Source organism: Canis lupus, chromosome 17 (assembly GCF_003254725.2).
Source record: "Canis lupus dingo isolate Sandy chromosome 17, ASM325472v2, whole genome shotgun sequence".
Classification (NCBI taxonomy): Eukaryota; Metazoa; Chordata; class Mammalia; order Carnivora; family Canidae; genus Canis; species Canis lupus.
In genome coordinates, this window is record NC_064259.1 from 8,091,019 (window position 1) to 8,111,994 (window position 20,976).

The 20,976-nt window shown below is 48.3% G+C and overlaps 2 long non-coding RNA genes across 5 annotated transcripts; one reads left to right on the plus strand and one right to left on the minus strand.

Moving 5' to 3' along the window:
• The first annotated feature begins 4,251 nt into the window (after window positions 1-4,251).
• LOC125752807 (uncharacterized) lies at window positions 4,252-6,362 on the plus strand. The gene is made up of 2 exons (XR_007403154.1): window positions 4,252-4,712; window positions 6,137-6,362. It is a non-coding gene; the product is annotated as an uncharacterized LOC125752807 (long non-coding RNA).
• A 5,391-nt stretch (window positions 6,363-11,753) lies between these two features.
• On the minus strand, window positions 11,754-19,745 carry LOC118351174 (uncharacterized). Of its 4 annotated transcripts, none has more exons than XR_004806161.2 (4): window positions 19,607-19,730; window positions 17,029-17,298; window positions 14,159-14,288; window positions 11,754-12,412 (listed from the first exon to the last, which is right to left on the minus strand). It is a non-coding gene; the product is annotated as an uncharacterized LOC118351174 (long non-coding RNA). The 4 variants fall into 4 exon arrangements; XR_007403152.1 differs by having other exon boundaries at window positions 14,159-14,294; XR_007403153.1 differs by having other exon boundaries at window positions 17,029-17,295; window positions 19,607-19,700.
• Between the last annotated feature and the right edge of the window lie 1,231 nt (window positions 19,746-20,976).

A 20,976-nucleotide genomic window follows, 5' to 3' on the forward strand; every position in this document is an offset into this window, starting at 1 on the left:
ACAGCCAATGAAAAGGCTCAACTCTCTCCTTCGTGAGCCCAAGGCTCCAGAACAGGAGGCAAAAACCCTGGCTGTCACCAAGCCTGTCAAGGATGAGGCTGTGTCCCATTCCTGACTGGTGGCTGAGTGTCTGTAACCCCCAGGAAGGATGCTCCCAGGAGACTCTGTCAGGGTACCCAGTGCTGGATTGGGCGGGTCAGCCCCAACACCAGCCCCAGGAACTGCGGGCTTCTGTAAGCATCCACTCCTACATGCAAGCTCAGGATCTCAGGGTCTTTTGAGTGCTATTTGCTGGGTTGGGAATGTCCTTCCTCCTCTGGCCAAGTCCTATTCCAAAGGGCCTTCTGATCCCCTTGGTGGCTAATCCTGCACCAGCACCCTTCTCTACATCCTGTGCCCTCCCAGAGTATTCAGTACTGACTCCCAGTGCCCCAGAGACTTTGGTCATTAGCTCTCCTTTCTCTCCAGCCCCATTGGCCCATGTCTCATTCTGATGGCCCAGGCAGTGCCTATCTCCGTAGTGGGTCCTCACAGCACTTAATGAGTGAATGAGAGTGATCTTACATTCTGCACCCTCCGCCACATGGTACCCAGAACTCCACAGGCCCTGCTGGCCTGGCACCAGGGTCTGCCCCCATCAGAATCAGACCCTCTGTGGCTCACCTCTGACCCCCACCCTGAGAATCCTACTGCCCCCAGGCTGTCCTCTTCATAGTTGCCTTTGTCACCAACCTGCTTTCCTCAGGTTCTGCTGCCTGCTTCCTGTCTGTCTCACTCTGCTGGTCAACAGCGTGCTGTGTGAGGGAGCGTTTGGAAATATAGTCCGTAGGTGTTCGTGCCAAGATAGGGTTGGAGGGGGCAGCAGGAGTCCTAGCCACTGGTGGGTGAATCCACGAGGATTTGCTGATGGCCACCTATACACCTTCCTGTCCTTTGGGGATGTCAAAGATGAATAAATCAGTCCTTGTCCTAAGCTAAGCACTTAGCCTGAGGGTCTGAGGATGGAGGATAGAATGAAAGCAAAGGAAAATTCAGGAATGAACACCAGTAACAGTACGTGCCGTTTGCTAAGCACCTACTGTGTGTGGGGGGGGAGGGCACATAGCAGGCACCGTCTTTCATTTGTAATAAACTTGCAGTCTGTGAATTAGGGCCATTTGATAGACTATGAAATTGAGATAAGTGAGCTGCCCTATATGCCAGAGAGTAGAAGCTTCTGGAGTAGGATTTGAAACCAGACCTTGCCAAGGAATGACCATAATTTATTCCTTACCAAGAGGCCACTTTGGGCATCCAGTCTTAGGAGTGACTGTGTGCCTCTTCTCCCTGTCCTGACCGTCGGGAGCCCCCCTCCTCCCTCAGATCCTCAAACAAGAGAGGGCAGGACAGCCTTCAGCAACATCGCTCACTGTCTGGGCTGCCGAGAGCACCTGTGTCTAACCCAATCTGTGGCCCCCTTCTTGGACCCTGTAACAATAACCCCAAACTTCTGATCCTGCTTTCTGGGATGGAGAAGAAGCAAACCAGTGGCCCTGGGGACAGCTGTGCCCAACCTAAACCCTGTACCCAAATTCTGCCAACAGGTACAAATCCACATGCCCATTAAGTGAGCATGAAAAAACACAACTCATTAAGGCTGGTAAGTGGCAGGACTGTGTGTTGTTTCTGTGTGCATACACGTGTGTTTAGTTTGTCCCTATTGGGGAAGCAATTCTCCGCCGAGGCTTCACGATTACTTTCTCAAACCAGAAGAGACCACATGGAGATGCCAGTCACTGGGGAGAACCCGACAACTGCCCCCTCAAGGGTCAGACCTGAGGAGGAGGGACTTCTCTTTCCCTTTTACAACTCCGTGGCCCTACTGCACCCTTTCCACAACTGTAGGACTGAAAAAGTGCTAGGTTTTCCATAAAGTAAATTAGTTTACGATTCAAAGCAGAACCCTGTTCTTGATATAATGAGGTAGCCACGCTCTCTGTCTGAGAAGGATTCTGTGTAAAATGAACACAGGCCACCCAGGGATCTCCAGGCCAGCAGATGTCTTGGGAGTCCACTCAGAATGACACATTTTGGCAAAATGCCACCGCCTGAGACAGGCGAGAACGTGACACGGGGCGGCAAGCTGGCCTGGGCTGGGGCTGCGGCCCCTGCCCTTGCACCCAGGGCTCCCCACCAGCCTGCAGGAATCGCTGTCCTCATCCGGGGAGCCCACGGGCCCTTCCTGTAGCTCCTTTCTCATGAAGCGCTTCCTTTAACAGACACAGTGCAGTGCTCTTTTGAGGTCTCTCTGTGGCATTTCTGGAATGTCCTTCTTCCCCAGTTCTGCTGTTCTTTCTCCTTAGCGTGAAGGCAGAGAAATAAAGAGGCCTATTTATACTGGTCTGGGCTTCTGCGAGCCCATCTCATTGCTGAGTATTTAAGACAGTTAGTGTTTCAGAGACAACCTGTGAATTGCCTGGCGCCCCTCCAAGGGAGTGGGGATGGAGTTGGCAGGGCCTCGAACTCAACTCAGGGCGGGCACTGCCTCCAGCCAGGGGTGCGTGGAGCTGCCCTGCCCTGGGGGCCCCTGCCTGCTGCAGGGCCCGCTCCTTCGCCTCCCCTCAACCGAGGGCACTAGGAGCCCACAGTCCACTTTGCAGGGTCAGCACCAAGCCAGCAAGGATGACTTCCCCAAGGAGAACGGTCACCAGCCTCCAGACAGCCACTTAGAGTTGACACAGTACTTGTTCGCTCACGCAACCCATTTTCTCAGAGCGGTAGGTGTTACCATCCGTATTTTAGAACAGAGCAGTGGCTCCAACACATCCGTTCTATATATGCCATCAGAGGGTTCTTGAAGAGCCTTGGGGTGCCTGCCTCCCATCATACTCCCTGTACTCTGACACCTGACCCCACCCAGAGCCATGCTCACGCAGTGTGACCTGGGTCACACAAACTTCAGTTCATCGACTAGAGACCCCCAAGCCAGGCCCGTTGGATACTCTCCCGCAAGTTTTGATTCCAGATTCAGAAACGCTTCTCAGCCCCCGTTAGGCCCCCAGTGGGAAAGGCCGGTGATGCCCGGCTTGCGGCAGCCGTGCTGGCCATGTGCAGACAAGGAAGCTCGGCCATGAGCCGACGACGAAACTGTCACACAGTAACCCCCGGAGCCCCAGAAAGACAGTTCTGACAGCTTCCCTGTTTGTAGTTCCAGTCACTCTTGAGACCTTTTGGTTTTCTGAAATATCCCTATATCTTTTTGTAACAGAATGTTCTATTAGGGCTTGGACTTATGTAACACGATGATCTATTAGAATTTTTTTAAAAATCTTTTTTTTTTTTTTTAATGGAAAAATCTACCAGCTGCTATCTGGAGAAACAAAAACAAAAAGTCACTGTGGAGCAGGTCCTGAGTAACCTCACTTACACAGGCAAGCTCGGACCTGGCAAAACCAGCCCCTCCAAGTGGTTTGCAGAGCTCCGGGAAAGGCAGGGTCGGTTTGAAGATCGACCTGGGAAATTTCTGCAAAGGGAAAGCTCCTTCTTCCTGATATTTGGAGATAAGGGCAGAGTGCCTGAGGTGATTGGAGATGTCCCAGGGAAAGCTAGTGTTGGAGAAGGACAGTGAGCTGAGAAGTAGCGGTTGTGCCCCTTCCCTCCTGACTTCTAAGAGCATCCAGGTACCTGACGCAGCCAGCCTCTCCATCCAGGTCAAGACCATGAGCCTGGGCTCTCCATCCCCCTAGGCTCCCTCTCCCCCCACTGCTGGCACACAGGGTCACCTGGACTCAGAGGAGGAATCTGCTGGCATCATCTAGTCAGCATTGCTGTCTAAGAACTGGCTTCAAACTCTGAAGCAGACCCCTGTTCCACTTCCCATAATGTCACCTTCCTTGCTTGAACTGGTTTGGGTGGCGCTTTGTCCCTGAGATCAAAAGAATCTTGTCCAGGTCACAACCAATGGGGTGCAGGTGGGGTGCCGGACTTGGATCCAGGTCTATCGGACTCTGGTCCAAGGACTTCCCACTCTGCACCCCTCCTCCTCTCTGGTGGCCTTCCACAGAACAGCCCCTCAGTGCCGCTCAGAGGCTCGGGCCCCGGTTCTCAAAGGGGGCACAAGAGTGGTCCCTAGGAGCCTGGGAGAAATGGAGAAGCCATCCCCCACTCCACCCCCCACTCCACCCCCTGCTCCAGACCTACAGTCTCATTTCAACCAGTTCCCTAAGACCTTTAGGAAGCACTGTGCCAGATCTCCGCCTTTCCATCCTTACAGGGTTGTCCCATCTGCCACTAGCTCCCTAAAGGATCCCAGCCAAGCACATGTCCCCTTGGGGCTCTGTACATCTTTATAAAACAGAAGGTGCTCCTGATTCTTTTTTTAAAGATTTTTTATTTATTTATTCATGAGAGACACACACACACACAGAGGCAGAGACACAGGCAGAGGGAGAAGCAGGCTCCCTTTAAGGAGCCCGATGCGGGACTCGATCCCAGGACGCCGGGATCACCACCTGAGCCAAAGGCAGACACTCAACCACTGAGCCACCCAGGTGCCCCCATGCTCCTGATTCTGATCTGTGGAGGAATCAACCATTTCCTTTGAAAAGATGGTCCAGGGAACAGGCAATGAGCTGTGACTACCAACAGATACGGGATTTCTTCCTGCGGTCCTAGAAATTCTCTGGGATCAGTCCATGCTGGCGGCTTCACAACTCCCACCACACTGAAGACCGGTAAGTCATATACTTTAAAAGGGTACATTCTATGGGATGTGAATTACATCTCAATAAAAGTATTATTATTTTTTAATGGTGTAGAGGTTGAGAGAAACAATAAGACCTCAATCAGATGAGGTCTGATTTTCTCCCAGGACCCAGGACGTCCACGCAGGAGGCCTTCATCCCTTTTCGGTGTCTCATGGTCCCTCTTCAGCGCGGTTTCAGAGCTCAGATGGTGCCGTGGGTGGGGAAAAACTTGCAAAGGAACAAGTGAGGGCTTAAAGCAAGGGATGCGAGGGAGCCACAGTCCTCCCAGCTGCCGTCAGAAATGCCTCCCTGCCTCTTGGACTCCCCCACCCCCAGCCCTGCATCTCGCCTCTAATCTCCACAGAACTTCCTTAGGCAACCAGGTCATTTGGGGAGAAGTACATAAATCTTGCATTTCTTTGCAATGCCAGTGACAGCTAGCTAGATGTTGCAGGATATTTGCTTTAAAAGAATATTAGAAGAAAAAAAACCTTTAGGGTTTTTTTTTCACTTTAGAAAAGTGAAGGCCTGGTCCCTGAGATTCAGGACAACAAGGGCTGGCATGCATCTTGGGGAATTCCTGGGCTTTGGATCCCAGTTCGGGTGTCATCTCGTCCAGAGACCGCCTCTCACCACCACCCCTGTGCCCACCCCAGGTTGACATCTGTCCCCAGGCTCCCCTGGCAGAGGCTCAGTAATATTTATTAAAAGCACTACCGTTGTTGTTGGAGAAAGAACATTCGAGAAGACAAGAACATTTGGGAAGGCATGAATGAAACCTTGGTCTGCGGAAAGCCACACTCACATTCCAATTGGGGGGAGCTTGGCCACCAACTTCCCCTCAGGACTGTGTGCCCCCCGCCTCTGCTGCCGAGTTCCAAACACTGATGGACCGCTCGGCCGTCGAAGCCGCCCAGGGAGGGCGGATGCGGCCGTGGGCATCATCTCAGGGGCCGACTGTGAAGGGTCATGTGTTGAAATGCTCGCCACCCCCTCATTTTTTTTTCAAGATTTTATTTATTCATGAAAGACACAGAGAGAGAGAGAGAGAGAGAGAGAGAGAGAGGTAGAGATGCAGGCAGAGGGAGAAGCAGGCTCCACGCAGGGAGCCCTACGTGGGACTCGATCCCGGGTCTCCAGGATCATGCTCTGGCCTGAAGGCAAGTGCTAAACCACTGAGCCACCCAGGGATTCCCCACTCCCCTCATTTTTATTTTTAGTTTGCTTCTTAAGCAGACAGAACCATCAAAGATTTGTACTCTGCTGGAGTTTCTGGGTCAAGTGATAAAGCACAAGTATTTCCCTTTCCGAAACTTTCTGAACTCTGTAATATCTCTATAGCTTTCGCTCTCCTCTTCACAAAAATAAATGCAGGCTAAACTAAGCTTGTCTTCCTCCCTTTGCTTCTGCAGGCCTTGTGGTGTCTGAAATCGCTGTCGACTATAGCAGCGCATGGGGACATTGTCAGCTGCGACGAAAGGTCCCTTCCCTCGAATGGTCACCACACCTCAGCTGCAGGGAACCTGGCTCTCTGCTCTGACAAGGGGAGGCCGGGGTGGGCCTGTGGGCCCTGCGTCTGGGTACCGTGGCTGGCTCCTTCTCCTTAAAAGTGGAATGAAAACCGTTTTTACAGTCACACTGAGCCTCTGGGACTTAGTTCATTCCAGCTGCTATAACAAAAATACCATAGCCTGAGGAGCTTCAGTGACAAACCCTTATTTCTCACAGTTCTGGAGGCTGAGAAGCCTGAGACCAAGGTGCTTGCAGATTCGGTGTCTGGAGAGAACCCACATCCTGGTTCACAGACGGCCTCCGTGAGGGGAGGAAGGGGTGAGGATCTCTCTGAGGTCTCTTTTATAAGGGCACTGATCCCATTCATGAGGGCTCCACCCTCATGACCTCAGCACCTCCCAACAACGTCACACTGGAAATTAGACTTTCAACGTAATGAGTTTCAGAGGGGGCGGTGTGTAGACATTCAGTCTACAGCACCCGTAAAGCCACTTATTAATCATACAACCCTGGGCAAGTTGTTTTACCTCTCTGAGCCCTGGGTTTCTAACTTTATTTGGTTGAGATGAGGAACAAATATATAGAAGGTGCTTGGCTCTGATCAGACCTTTCATCAGTGATAATTGTCACTACCCCTGGCAGAGAAAGATGTAGCTCTTGGTGGCTCTTATAGCCTGCCCCCTGTCACCCACAAGTGCCACCTTCTGCTGCTCTCAGGGCTGAATATGGCGCAGAAAGCTCAGGGAGGTAGGTCATCGGTCCCACGTACTGCCCTGTGCCTACTTCCAGAGCTGGGCCACTGAGTCTCTCACTCACTCCTCACTCACTCCTTTGTTCCATAAACATGAGACGAGCACATACTGTGAAGCCCCAGGAAATATAAACACCAGTAAGACATGGTTCCTGCCGTCAAGCACACAGATCTTTAAAGAACACGTGTGACCCTAACACATTTGTGTACAATGTGAATACGAGATGCCATGGGCTTGAGGGGAAAGGGGCCTGACATCCACCAGAAGCTTCTGGAAAGGCTTCATGGGAGGAAAACCTAGAGGTTAAGCTCCCCAAAAGCTGTGGGGTTACCCACTGTACACGAGTTTGCAAACAATTGTAGTTCATATAATCTTGCTAAGTGGGCAAGCCGGGCCTCAGAGACAGAAGAGTGATATTGTGGGCGGGAAAAACCCCATCTCAAAGGCATGGAGGGTCCCAAAGCTGTGAGTGTTTAAGGAATGACCAGTAACCCCATGTAGCAAGAGACCTTTGGGGCGTTTAGTGGGGAGAGTGTAAGGTGAAGTGGGAAAGAGCCACACGTGAAGGGGCTTAGGGCAACGCTCCATGCAGATCTGCTGCTTCAGACACAAGGGCCTCCAGGGGGTACCTGGCTTCCCTTTCCAGGCACATGTTGGTGGTAGAAGTGGTCAGGGGCCACCAGAACAAGGGCTCACAGACTTGTGGGTTTATTTTGATTGTTTTTTAGAGCTAGAGCTAGAGTCGGACAGAGGGAAAGGGAGAAAGAGAATCTTAAGCAGGCTCCATACCCAGCAAAGAGCCTGATGTGGGGCTTGATATCACGACCTCGAGATCATGACCTGAGCTGAAACCAAGAGTCAGGCACCCAGCTGACTGAGCCACCCAGGAACCCCACTTGTGGGTTTCACACATCCCCAAAAATCATTTTAAAAAAAGAAATTGGGGGGGTCTCACAGGGGATTGACAACATTTTATTTTGTCCTGAAAGAGCAATAAAATAATTTCCAGTGCTGTCACTTCATAAAATAAAGGGTAGAGTCAGATGCTTAGCCAACTGAGCCACCCAGTGACCCAAAATAAAGGGTATTTTTAAAATCAAAGAAGTGAATGAGTTTAGTTTCTCTAAGAACTCACTGCATGACCCTTATTTGTGTCAGACAGACAACCAAACAGAAAGCCATGCTTTCATGCCCTGATCCTAGCTCCTGGACTAGCATTTTGGGGCCAAGAGTTAGAGGGCAAGATGATGGCTTACACGCTTCACAGTTGACACCAAATTGAAACCCTAGCAACTAAACTTGTTGAAATATACTTTGGTTTCTCTGTCAAACCATCTCCCCGAGCTAAATCACCTCCTTGATAGAAAGGATCAAGAGGCAAGCCCATATGGCCCTTTGGATGCCCAGTCCCTCACTGGGCATCATCTCCCCAAATGTGTCCAAAATGCCCACTGGACTCTATCTCTTTAGTTAGTAGACGTTACCTTAGTTGCCTTCTTGCCAAGGCTTAGTTCTACCTGGAGGGTTGGAGCCCACCTCTGTGCTCCTGTTGTGTTGAACTCTGATCTGTGATAACCCTATGCTTTCAACCGGATTTGAAAATGCTTTCCAATATTAATGATGCCAAAGGGCACATTTAGGAATAAGCTATAGAAGAAGCAGGGTGAGTGGTCACCTGAAAGAAGCCCAGGGCAGGCTAGAGGCCTCAGTTTCCCATATATGTGCATAAGACCACATGGTCTCTAGGGTGTCTTTTGGAGCTCAGTGATCCTAAAAGCTTATTACTCTAAAGGGGTCCCAACTTTGGGTCTAAATATTCTGGGGGCCAAAATGTAGGGAGGAGCATATTGGGTTACACAGTTTAGTTTTTCTGACAAAATAATGCATAAAAATTGATTTGCAAGAGCCAGACATTTTCCTGGAATAAAGCTTTCGCCAAAACTTCTGAGTGTCCCTATAAAGAGACCCTGGATTATGGCTCCCACCACAGTATTACACGAGACCCACAGACTTTGTTCAAACAGGTAATATGAGGGCAGCTGACTGGCTCAGTCAATGGAACCTGTGGCTCTTGATCTCAGGGTTGTGAGTTTGAGCCCCACGTTGGGTGCAGAGATTATCTAAAATAAAATCTTAAACATACTTTAAAAAATAAAAAATTAACAAACAGATGACACTTGTAAGGCATTTCCAAAAAGGCAGAGGTCACCGGGAACATCATAACTCAAGAAAGTATACCTGCCAAGGACAAGGATAGGGAGAACCTGATGACGTGACTTCACCTCCACCTTAGACAACAGAGCCGTCAGCGTGGCTTCACTACAAGGACCCGGTGTCTCCATTTAAGGCCTGTGGATGGATGGCATTTTATTTTAAGGAAACAAACATGTATATAGACACGAATGCATGTGCTAATATACATATATTTTTGTATGGTTATAAAAATAGTACTTCATTGTAAACAAACTTAAAATGCAGGAAAGTATAAAACAGAGAAAATGTCAATAACAGTAATTCAAAAAGATGCACATGCCTCTAGTCATTAATGTACATTGATATATCAATACATATACATCAGAATGTGACCCAAGGGTCATTCTCTGGGTCTTTTTTTCCTCTCTCAAGATTTTTTGTTTAACAAAATTCTCTTTAAGCACATTATGTATAATAATAGTTTTGCAAGATTGTAATAAGTGTTCCATGAAGTGCAAGAATTATAGTCCAATAAATTTGGGAAATGTTGGGCTAACTAGTTATTTTTTCTTCTTCTAAGGCTTGTTGGAGCCTTTAATGTTCTAATATTATCATGCTTTTCTAAAGCAGGAATAGGGGTGCAATATTTAACTCTGGAACATTTTCCTGAAGACATTATATACAATTAGTGTTCTACATACTTCAACAAATGGCACCTAATGTATAGTATATCTTGTAATAAGCGTTTGCCATTAAATATCTTTCAAGTGTATGATTCTTTTTTTTTTAAGATTTTATTTATTTATTCATGAGGACAGAGAGAGAGAGAGAGAGAGAGAGAGAGGCAGAGACACAGGCAGAGGGAGAAGCAGGTTCCATGCATGGAGCCCGATGTGGGACTCGATCCCGGGTCTCCAGGATCATGCCCTGGGCCGAAGGCGGCACTAAGCCACTGAACCACCAGAGCTGCCCTCAAGTGTATGATTCTTAACGGCTGCATACTTTACCAACGTGTGCCTATTCTAATGTCCTAGAAGAGGAATCAAGGAATTAAAAGAAATAAGCCTTTTTAAGATCTTTAATACATATTGCCAAATTGCCTTGCAGGAGAGTGTATTAATTTACTAAAGAGAAGTTTAAGAGCCCAACAATTCATAGTTTTTACCAGTAGTGGGTACCACTACTATTTTTTAAAGATTTCAACTCGAGGAGCACCTGGGTGGCTCAGTTGGTTAGGTGTCTGCCTTCGGCTCAGGTCACGGACCCAGGGTCCTAGGATGGAGCCCCGCATTTTGCTCCCTACTCGGTAGGGAGCCTGCTTCTCCCTCTCCCATTCCCCCCTACTTGTACACTCTTTCTCTGTGTCAAATAAGTAAATAAAATATTCTTTAAAAATAAAAATTAAAAATCTCAACTTGAAGGGTGAAAAATAGTATTTTGCTTTTTAAAAATTTTAATGATTGTTTGCTTTGTTTGCCAGATGTGGTAGACAGAGTAATGATCCCCCAAAAATGCTGTTCTGGAGAACAGTTTGGATTCATCAATCAAAATTGAAGATAGGCATTCCCAACATCCTATACTTTTACCTCCCAGCATCTGTCCACCAGATCTGTGTGCTCACCGAGAGACATATTCATGGCAGCATTATTCAGAAGTACTCCCAAACTGGAAGCAACCCAAATTCCATCAACCTAGAATGGATAAAAATAGCAATGAGATGCCCATCAGTGAAATACTATGCAGCTAGGAAAACAGAAGAACCACAGCTAATCAAGAGCAAATGGGTTCTTACAAACACAATGTGCAGCAGAAGAAAGCAGACACAAAACCCCCACATACTTTGGATTCTGTTGATGAAAAGGTTTACAAACACAAGCATAGCTAAGAGGGAATGAATGATGCAGTAAGTGTTTATCTTTGGGGAGGAGGAAGGAAGTCATGATTGGGAAGGAGGCCATGAGGGCCATCTTGGTTTTGGCAATGTGCCATTTCTTGACTTGGGCAATGGGTAGTGACCAAGCTAGACATTTACTCTGTGCCCTTTCTTTTCTTTCTTTTTTTTAAAGGTTTTATTTATTTATTTGAGAGAGACAGTGTGCACTCAAGCAGCAGGAAGGGCAGAGGGAGAAGCAGGCTCCCTGCTCAGCAGGATCTCCATCCCAGGACCCCAGGATCATGACCTGAGCCAAAGGCAGACACTTGACTCAGCCACCCGGGTGCCACTACTCTGTGCCATTTTCTATGTGTGTTATAATTCACAGTAAAAATTTAAAAAGGAGAGATGCCTGGGTGGCTCAGTGGTTGAGCATCTGACTTTGGCTTGGTTCGTGATCCTGGAGTCCCTGGATCCGGTCCCGCATTGGGCTCCCTGCATGGAGCCTGCTTCTTCCTCTGCTGTGTCTCTGCCTCTCTCTCTCTGTGTGTCTCTCATGAATAAATAAATCTTAAAAAAAAAAGAATTGGTTAAAAAAAAATTAAAAAGGAAACCTTGGTGGATTTTTCTTTTTTAATGTGCAGGTTATTTTAGCTCACTGTCAATTCTTGATGGTTTAGTTTTTATTTTTTAGCTTAGTGTTTTAATAATAAAATAAAATAATCTATCTTTCTAATCATTAGAACAAAAATATTTTCAGTAAAGTCTTTCCTTTTGTTTCTTAGGAGGAAGCCTGCCACACTCAGTAATGTCTACTGCACACAAGGGCAGCTACAGGGTTTGCCTTTCTAAGCATTTAACCTTTTAAAATGTGTTTATCTACACAACGTATCCCTTGCAGAAAGTTACTGGTGCTCCTTTAGAATCATCAAGGACATGAGCTTTTATTTGAGTGAACAGGAAAAGAAGTTGTTGGCTATTCTTTGAAGAGTGCTCTGTTGTATGCACACCATAGCTCCCGGCTGGCTTTTAGTGATTAGAAAGCCTTTGAAATTTCTGCAGTAGAAAAATGTGATTATATCTTTGGTAACCCAGTACATCTAAAAATTATTTGATCCGGTAACTCTTTTTGGAAGTAGAATAGTACATATTCAAAATCTCACAGAATTAGAGTCTTTTGGAGCACCTATTGGAGAGTATTGAATTAGTTCATTCTTCTGTTTTCACAATTAGAGAAACTGAGGCCAAAGAGGAGACATGACTAGTCCAGGATGACACAGTGAGTTACGGCAAGAGGCCCTTGTGCTAGGCTGCCTTGAAATGCGAGAATACTCAGCCAGCATTCACACTCACCTATTCTGGGTTTAAATAAAAAAGAGGGTGTAATGTAACAAACATTCAAACATCCAGGTACCAACATGCAGCTTTAAAGTAAAATACCACTTGGGCCACCTGGGTGGCTCAGTAGGTTAAGCGTCTGACTCTTGATTTCGGCTCAAGTCATGATTAGGATCATGAGATTGAGCCCTGAATCAGGTTTCATGCTGGGCATGGAACCTGCTTAAGATTCTCTCCCTCTCCCTCTGCCCTTCCGTCCCCCTGTCATGCTCATGTCCACTGTCTCTCTCTCTTTCTCTATAAAAAATAATAATGATAACGTAAAATATTGCAATATTTTAATAATATAGACCAAGCCTTCTGAGTATCCCTCCTCGGTCACATTCCATTTCCTTCCTCATAGAGGTACTCACTGTTCTGAATTTGGTGCTTATTACTCCAATACATGTTTGGGCTTTTTTTTTTTTTAAGATGTTGTTTATTTATTTGAGAGAGAGAGAGAGCATGAGGGGGTGGAGGAGCAGAGGGAGGGGAAGAAGCAGACTCCCTGCTGAGCAGGGAGCCTGACTCAGGCCTCGGTCCCAGGACTCTGAGATCATGACCTGAGCCAAAGGCAGATGCTTAACTGACTGAGACACCCAAGCACCCCTGTTTGTTGTTATTGTTTTTGAATTAATTTATTTAATCTCTATGCCATTGGATTTGAACTCATGACCACTCCTATACATGTTTGGTTTTTTGTTTTTTTTTAAGTAGATTCCATGCCCAGCATGGAGCCCAATACTGGGCATGAACTCATGACTCTGAGATCAAGACCTGAGCTGATGTCAAGAGCCGGACACTTAACTTGCTGCAGCCCCCAGGCGGCCCTAGATGTGTTTATACTCACGCCCCAGCATTAGTTTGCTAAAGCTGCATCAACAAAGTACCCCAGACTGGGCAGCTTGAACAACACAGACCTACTCCCTGATGGGTCTGGAGGCTGAATTTTTGAGATCGAGAGGTCAGCGGGGTTGGTGTCCACTGAGGCCTCTCTCCCTGGTTTGCAGGTCTTTCTCCCTGTGTCCTCTTTATTCTGGACATGCCCATCCCTGGTGTCTCTTTGTTTGTCCAAATTTCCCAAATGTCTTATAAGGACATCTGTCAGAGCAACAGTCTTCTTCCTGGGTTTGTCTTCGTCTAAAACTCCTCTTCTTCTAAAGATACCAGGACCCACCCTCATGACCTCATCTGACTTTCATCACCTCTTTAGAGACTCGATCTCCAAATACAGTCACGTTCTGAGGTACTGGGTTTTAGGATGTCAGCATATGAATTTGGAGGACACAACTCAGCCCACAACAACCGTCTGTGTACTCATTCTCCTGTGGATGGACCTCTTGGCATGATAAACAATGCTTCCATGAATATCCTCATACAAAAGCTGTGTTGCGTCTACTGACCAGACTGAGTGTATACGCCTTGGAGTGGAATTGCTGAGCTATTTGGGTTGTTTATTGACCGGACCACCCTCTTCTTGTTGAACTACGATGTCATGTGTCCTGTTGCCAAGGAGACAGGAGACAGCGCGAGTTCACCAGCTTGTGGATGGGTCCCTCTGTCTCTCTGGACCAATGACTAAAGGAGAGGCCTCTGCTCTAAGCTGAATTGTTTGTCCCCAACCCCTAAATATATTGGCTGAAATCAGAACCCCTCACCACCCCAGAACGTGACCTTATTTGGAAATAGGGTCATTGCAGATGTAGTTAATTAAGATGAAGGGGTACCTGGGTGGCTCCATGGTTGAGCGTCTGCCTTCGGCTCGAGGCGTGATCCTGGGGTCCTGGGATCGAGTCCCACATTGGGCTCCCTGCAGGGAGCCTGCTTCTCCCTCTGCCTGTGTCTCTGACTCTCTCTCTGTGTCTCACATAAATAAATAAATAATAAATAAATAAATAAATAAATAAATTTTAAAAATTAAGATGCGCTCAGTGGCGAGGGTAAAGTGGGTCACTGATCAAGACACCTGGTGTCCTTCTAAAGGGGAAATATTTGGACACACCCACATACACACTCACACTCACACTCACACACACACACACACACACACACACAGGGAGGACTCCGTATGAACATGAGGACGGCCGTCTACAAGCCCAGGAGAAAGGCCTGGAACAGACACTCCCTCACAGCTCTCGGAAGGAGCCAGCCCTGCCAGCATCTTGATTTTGAACCTCTAGCCTCCAGGACGAATGAGGGGATACGTTCCTGTTGTTTAAGCCTCCCCAGTCTATGGTACTTTGTCAAGGCAGCTCTAGGAAACTAAGATCTCGTCCGTTCTGCTTTCTGCTTCTGGTTCCCCATCCCTAGCGCTCTTCACTGCCTGCACAGCCAGGAGTAGCAAAGGACGGTGAGTCATTACCTGCGGGTCCGGTCAGGACTGGCATTGCTCGGGAGCACTGCCAGCCACACCCTGTATGTACTCTGGCCCCACAATCAAGAGAAAGGTCACAGCCACGCGATGGAGCAGGACCCCCGGGACCCGGTTGGGGTCTTTAATCAGCCACAGATGGCCTGTGTGTCTTTGACAAGTGCCTGGCCCTCCCTGGGCTGTTTCCTCAGCTGTAAATAATGGTGGTGGTTGCCAGGGGCTGGTGGGAGGGGAGAATGGAGAGTTATTGTCTAATGGGTGGAGAGTTTTAGATTTTACAAGATGAAAGAGTTCAGGAGATGGAGGGTGGTGACAGTTGTACGACATTATGAGCGTATTTAACACCACGAACTGTACACTCACAAATGGCTATTTTATGGTAAGTTTTATGGTTTATGGATTTTACCACGTTAAAAAAAATTGGAGGAAAAATAAGGCTGCTAGGCTTGGGACCCTCCAACTGTTCTGCTTATGACATAGCATTTTAGGTCACCGGGAATAAAAATATCCTGCTGCCCCTACTCTCTGCAAACTTGAGTGGCAAACATAATTTCAATGCTTTTAATTATCTGAGCCGTGGATGGTTCTGTTCTCACCCTCAAAATGAGTTTTGGGTTTGGTTTTGTTTTGTTTTGATCTGAGCCTCTGCTGGTCTCACAGATGGTTATCTGTGAAAATTTGTCTATTCTAAGACAGTCTGTGCGCACGCACACGTGCCCATGTGTGCATATGTGTGGTGTGTGCATTGGGACTGCTTGTAGTAACTGCCTCCCCAACTTCACAGGGGTGTTGTCTGGCCAGGGTCGCTCAGGATGGCTGAGTCCCCCAGATTTTTGCCAGATTTGAACGAGAGCCCCAAATAGCGTATGTAAATCTTCCCTCGCCCTAGAGCAAGGGTAATAGAAATGATCAGATGCCCAGCAACTGGTGTGTTCCAGGCTTCAGGAATGAATGTCAGTTTTGTGGTTCCCTGCCTGGCATCTGGCTTCATTAGGCCATAAAACACAGAGTTTATGGGCCTTCTGGCTGGAACAATGATTTTTACAATATCCGTGGTGGTTATCAGAGAAAGAAAGCCAGCCAAGGAACTTTCTCTGCATCCCTGCTGCTTGTTGTGGGCGGTGCCAGCCCCACGTGTTAGGTTTTTGACCTCTCATCAACCCTGGAAGACAGATGTTATGATTGCCATTTTCAGGTTCAGCGCAGAGAGGCTTAGAGATTTTACCAAGCTCATACAGCCAGCATGCTCCTGGTTCCAATCCAGGTTTTCTGAGTCCTGGACCAGCATGCTTTTCTCTTTTCTTTTTTTCAATGTTAGCTAGCTGACGTTGTTGACAGTTCTACTTGTTAAACTTTTATGTCTCGGTTAAACCCTGACCTCTGGGGCTAATGCCTCTCACACAGGAAGATGCTGCTTTTGTGTTCCAGTTGCTGGCTTACAGGCCCCGGTTCCTATTCTCCCTTCTGCTGGGTAGGTACCCTCGGGGGACACGGTGATGTGCCACCAGACACCCCCCTCGCCCTGGAGGACTTGCTTCCCCAGCTGCTGGGAAGGCTGTCATCAGGCAAGCTCAGCTGTCAGCTTCTTCAGGTTGGCCTGCAGGGAGCTGGGTGGCCCGAGGCCATACCCTTCCTGTGGCAGCTGCATCCACTGGGGAAGGTCAAGGGCTGGGTCAGCTTGGTCTGAAGGGACACCACTGTGAAGGCCACTGTGGTTGCTGTGTTTCCTGTGGGGTGTACTGGTAGGCCTCACTTTCTCCCTCTGCCCTGTCCTGTTTCCTTTATCTCCCCTCCTCAGCGGATGGTTCCAGCAACACTCCGTGACAAACATCCTGTTCCTAAACTCTTCCCGGAGCCTGCTTCCTGGGAGGCCCACCTTCTACAGGCACCCACCTCCCTTCTTCCTCAAGACGGCCCTTGAGAGCCTCCCTGCACCCAGAGGCTCTTGTCTGAGGTACACGACCACACAACTATTGACCTGGGTCTGGCGTCTGGGCGCACTCAATCTTGGGCAGTGTCTGGGGTGCTTCTCGAATTCACAGTCCCAGGTGGCTGGGGCATGGCTGGTTTTCAAGGGCAAACCCAAGACCCTGGGCCCTTCTCATTGACTGTGGTGACTGTCACCAGATGGCTTCCAGCACAGAGGGAAGCATTTACTTCCACAGGAACTAATTTAGTCCCAAAACCTAACCACGCAGGCAGCACCCGGCTGCATTTGGTCATTACCTGTTCCCAGGAAGGAGGGAGCTTATCAGGCATCCGTGAAAGTCAGTAAGTTAATGCAGTTGCTGCCGCTCCGAAAAAGTGGTGTCTGCCTGCCTTTGCAGGGTCTCTTTATGTTGAGGAGGATCTGAGATGCAGAAAGTTCAGGACCTTCCTGCTCAGCAAGTGGGAGTTACTTAATGATTATTTAAAGTCTGAGGAGTAGAACCTGGGTGAACGGAGTTCCTTCGAGGGCATCAGAGCATTCTCTGCACTCCATACCGTGCCTGCCTGCTGTAAGGGAGTGCGTTACTCAGGACCCTTGGGGTGCAAGTAACTGCAGTCAACATGACCTAGTTTAACAACAACAGAAGGGGGACTTTATTTGAAGGTATCTCACCAAACCTAAGGCCAGAAATACTGCCAGGACCCAGAAAGGGGTGAGGTCCCTGATCAGGGAAACTCTGTGCCTGAATTCCGCGTCTGCACAGTGGTGTGAGTGCATGCATGTGTGTGCATGCGTGTGCATGCATGTGCACATGTAGACATGTGCAGACAGGAGCATGCATGCTTCTGCATGTGCATGTGTGTGTAGGCCTTTCCCTGAATCAAGTCCCTCATGGTGGCAAATGGCCAATCGTCCATTCCAGGCTTTCTATAAAAACCTTTTTTCAAAGATTTTTAAAATTTATTTGAGATAGAGAGCGAAAGCAAGAGAGCGCCAGGGAGGAGCAGAGGGAAAGGGAGAAGCCGACTCTCCGCTAGCAGGGAACCCGATGTAGATGCAGGGCTTGATCCCAGGACCCTGCGATCATGACCTGAACCGAAGGCAGACGCTTAACCGCTTAACCAGCTGAGCCACCCAGGCGCCCTATAAAAGCATTTTAACGATATCAAGAAACTAACTGAACTCTTACTTGGACCCAATCCTAAATTCCTGATACAACTAGGCCTGGATGCCTGCCAGGGGGAACCATGCAGTCCAAACCTGCTGCCAGGACCCAGCCCTATCAATGTGACCAACAACCCCCAAAGTGGGCGCTCCCAGCCAGCCTTGGAGAGCAAACTGGGAAAGATGTTAGCTAAGCGGCTCCCTGTGCCATCTGACCTGGATGGAGACGGCGGGCTCTAGGCTAGAATCGTCAAGCCCCTCTGCTCCCCGGCATTGCATACGAAGAGCCTATGCTGGCATCAACAAACCTTTCCAGAGCTCTCTTCTGCGGGAGCAGGTGCAGAGCCCTGTAAGGATAATCTTTTCTTCCTGAAACACTCCCCTCTCCCCCAAGAGGGCTGACAAGAGTGGTGGAGATAGAGCACACTGTGAAATGTGATGGGACCCCCGATGTTTAATGAGAAAGGCAACCAGTTGCTGAATGACTTCTATGTGCCAGGTGTTTTATGTGTATTATCTCTAAACTTCACAGAGAAGTGGAGGCATTATTGCCAGGAGGCATTATTATTATATGCCTGCTTTACAGATCAGAAAACTGATGCTCAGGGAGGTGAGCAAACTCATCCAAAGTCACATTGCTAGTAGATGATGGCATTTAGGATTTTATTTCAAGTCTGGTTAGTTCTAAAGCCAGTAGTCTTCCCAGAATGATGCATCACTTTCTAAACAACTAATAGATCACACAAGTAAAACCTTAATAATTCATAAATTGTATGATTCAGGAATGCCATTAGAGGCCACGCGATGCCAAAACCGTTCAATGAAACAGTGAAGCATTCCATCAGACTTGCGTCTGGACTGATTTCAGTAATTTATGGGATGGGAAGACTTGGCTAAATTAATTTACTATTCCCATCTTGTGCTTATTAATTGTTCTGACAACCATCCAGATGCTCATGTTGACTCGGTCCAGGCTTACGGTGCAAACCGTGGGAGACGTGGGGGAGGGGAAGGACTAGACACTTTGCTTCCGGCATCGCTGATTGAGGCGGGAGACAAGGGCAGGCCCAGCCAGCAGTCGGCGTGTCTACTGTGCAAGAAGGGAGGGGGGTGGTGGTAACAGGGCTGGATTTCAAATCCAAATATCTGGCTTCCCACTCTAGCACAGCTTAACCATGCTGGAATCCAGGCACTCACTCACCGTCCTGGGCTCCAGCTTCCTTCTCTAAAGTAGTCTTATTAAATCCCACTTTCTCCCTCTCTGCATTTTAGAAACAATGGGGATTAGTGTGTGATGATAGTTTCTGTGTAATAGGGGCACCTGGGTGCTCAGTCAGTTGGGCATCTGACTCTTGATTTCAGCCCAGATCATGATCTCAGGGTCGCGGGATCAAGCCCCACATCAGGCTCTGCACTCAGCATGGAGTCCGCTTGAGATTCTCTCTCTCTCCCTCTGCCCCTCCCCCTGCACTCCCGTTCTCCTCCCCCCTCACCAGAATAAATAAACAAATCCTTAAAAAAGAATAGTTACTATGTAATAATGGGTAAAATTTTCTGACACGTATGTTTACTTTCCTTGTGGAAAGTATGTTTACTTTTCCTTATGGCTATAAGAGGTTGATTCTAATATTAGCCCCATTTTACAGATGAGAAGACCAAGAACCCAAAAGATGAGCTCATAGACCCCGAACCAAGTGCACCTGCACCCACCTGTTCCGGTGGCCTGGAGAGAGACCATCCTCATTGCTTCTCAAGGCCCTAACCCAGGAAGCCCAGGGTAGGACCTGCGCCGGGTGGGCACTAGGGTGGGGGGCAGATAATCGGAGACTCACTGCCTCACGTGCCTCACCATCACCAAGGCAACAAGCTCTCCCCTGCTGTTGCCAGGGAAACCATCTGAACTCTCTCTTTCTCTCACCTTCACCATGGAGACAGCCAACTGGAAAGGCGCTCCTGGAGGTGGAGGAGGTACCGCAGAGGGAGACATGCCTCCAGATTCTCCTTTGTGGCTCAGGACGCAGCATCCAGTAGGAACCCAAGGCCTGGAAATTCCCGCTCATTGAGGAATGTGGGAGACATTCCTGGAGTTACACGGAAATACAATGCAAAGCCAGGATGTCCCTGGGGATGGAGAGGTTAGAAGAATTGTTTTCTGAATTTATTTCTAGAGGCTGCCCTTCCAGTAGTCAGCCATTGTCCAGATCAAAGGAAATCCCCCAATTTTCATGTCTCACAGATGCTGAAAATCTGCCAGGCTGGGTCTTCCCTTTGTCTAATGGTGCTCCCCACCTGCCGGGTGACGCTGCATGACGTCTTCCCGGGTATCTGTCGAATGGACTGGATGGGCTATCTCGATGGCTCTTGGGATTCCAGATTCCTAGACTAGTGCAAGTTCTTTAAGAAAGCACGAGGCAGGGCAGCCTAGGTGGCTCAGCGGTTTAGCACCGCCTTCGGCCCAGGGCGTGATCCTGGAGACCAGGGATCAAGTCTCACGTCGGGCTCCCCACAGGGAGCCCGCTTCTCCCTCTGCCTGTGTCTCTGCCTCTGTCTCTGTCTCTCATGAATAAATAATAAATAAAATAAAATAAAATAAAATAAAATAAAATAAAATAAAGAAAGCACGAGGCTCCAGCAAGTTTGCCCGACTTTTGTTTTAACTTAACAACTCCAACCCACATTCAATCTCCGGAGGCAGGAGGGTGGGATGGCTGAGTGCTGGCAGGGAAGTGAGAGGGCCAGAGCTCAGGTCCTGACTCCACGGCCCCTCTCTCCTCCATCTCCATGTCTTAGTTTGTTTGGAAGTACAATTGGATTCATAATAGCAATCGTCTTGTAAGATCCTGGTGTTGATTAAACGAGACAAACCTCGAAGCCTTCAGCACAATGCCCAGCGTGTGGCAGCACGCAACACCGCCAGCAAATATTGTCACTACTGCCATTACTTCCGAAGGGATATTTTAGCACCAAATGAAGTTTTTTTTTTTTTTTAATTTTTTTTTTTATTTATTTATGATAGGCACACAGTGAGAGAGAGAGAGGCAGAGACACAGGCAGAGGGAGAAGCAGGCTCCATGCACCGG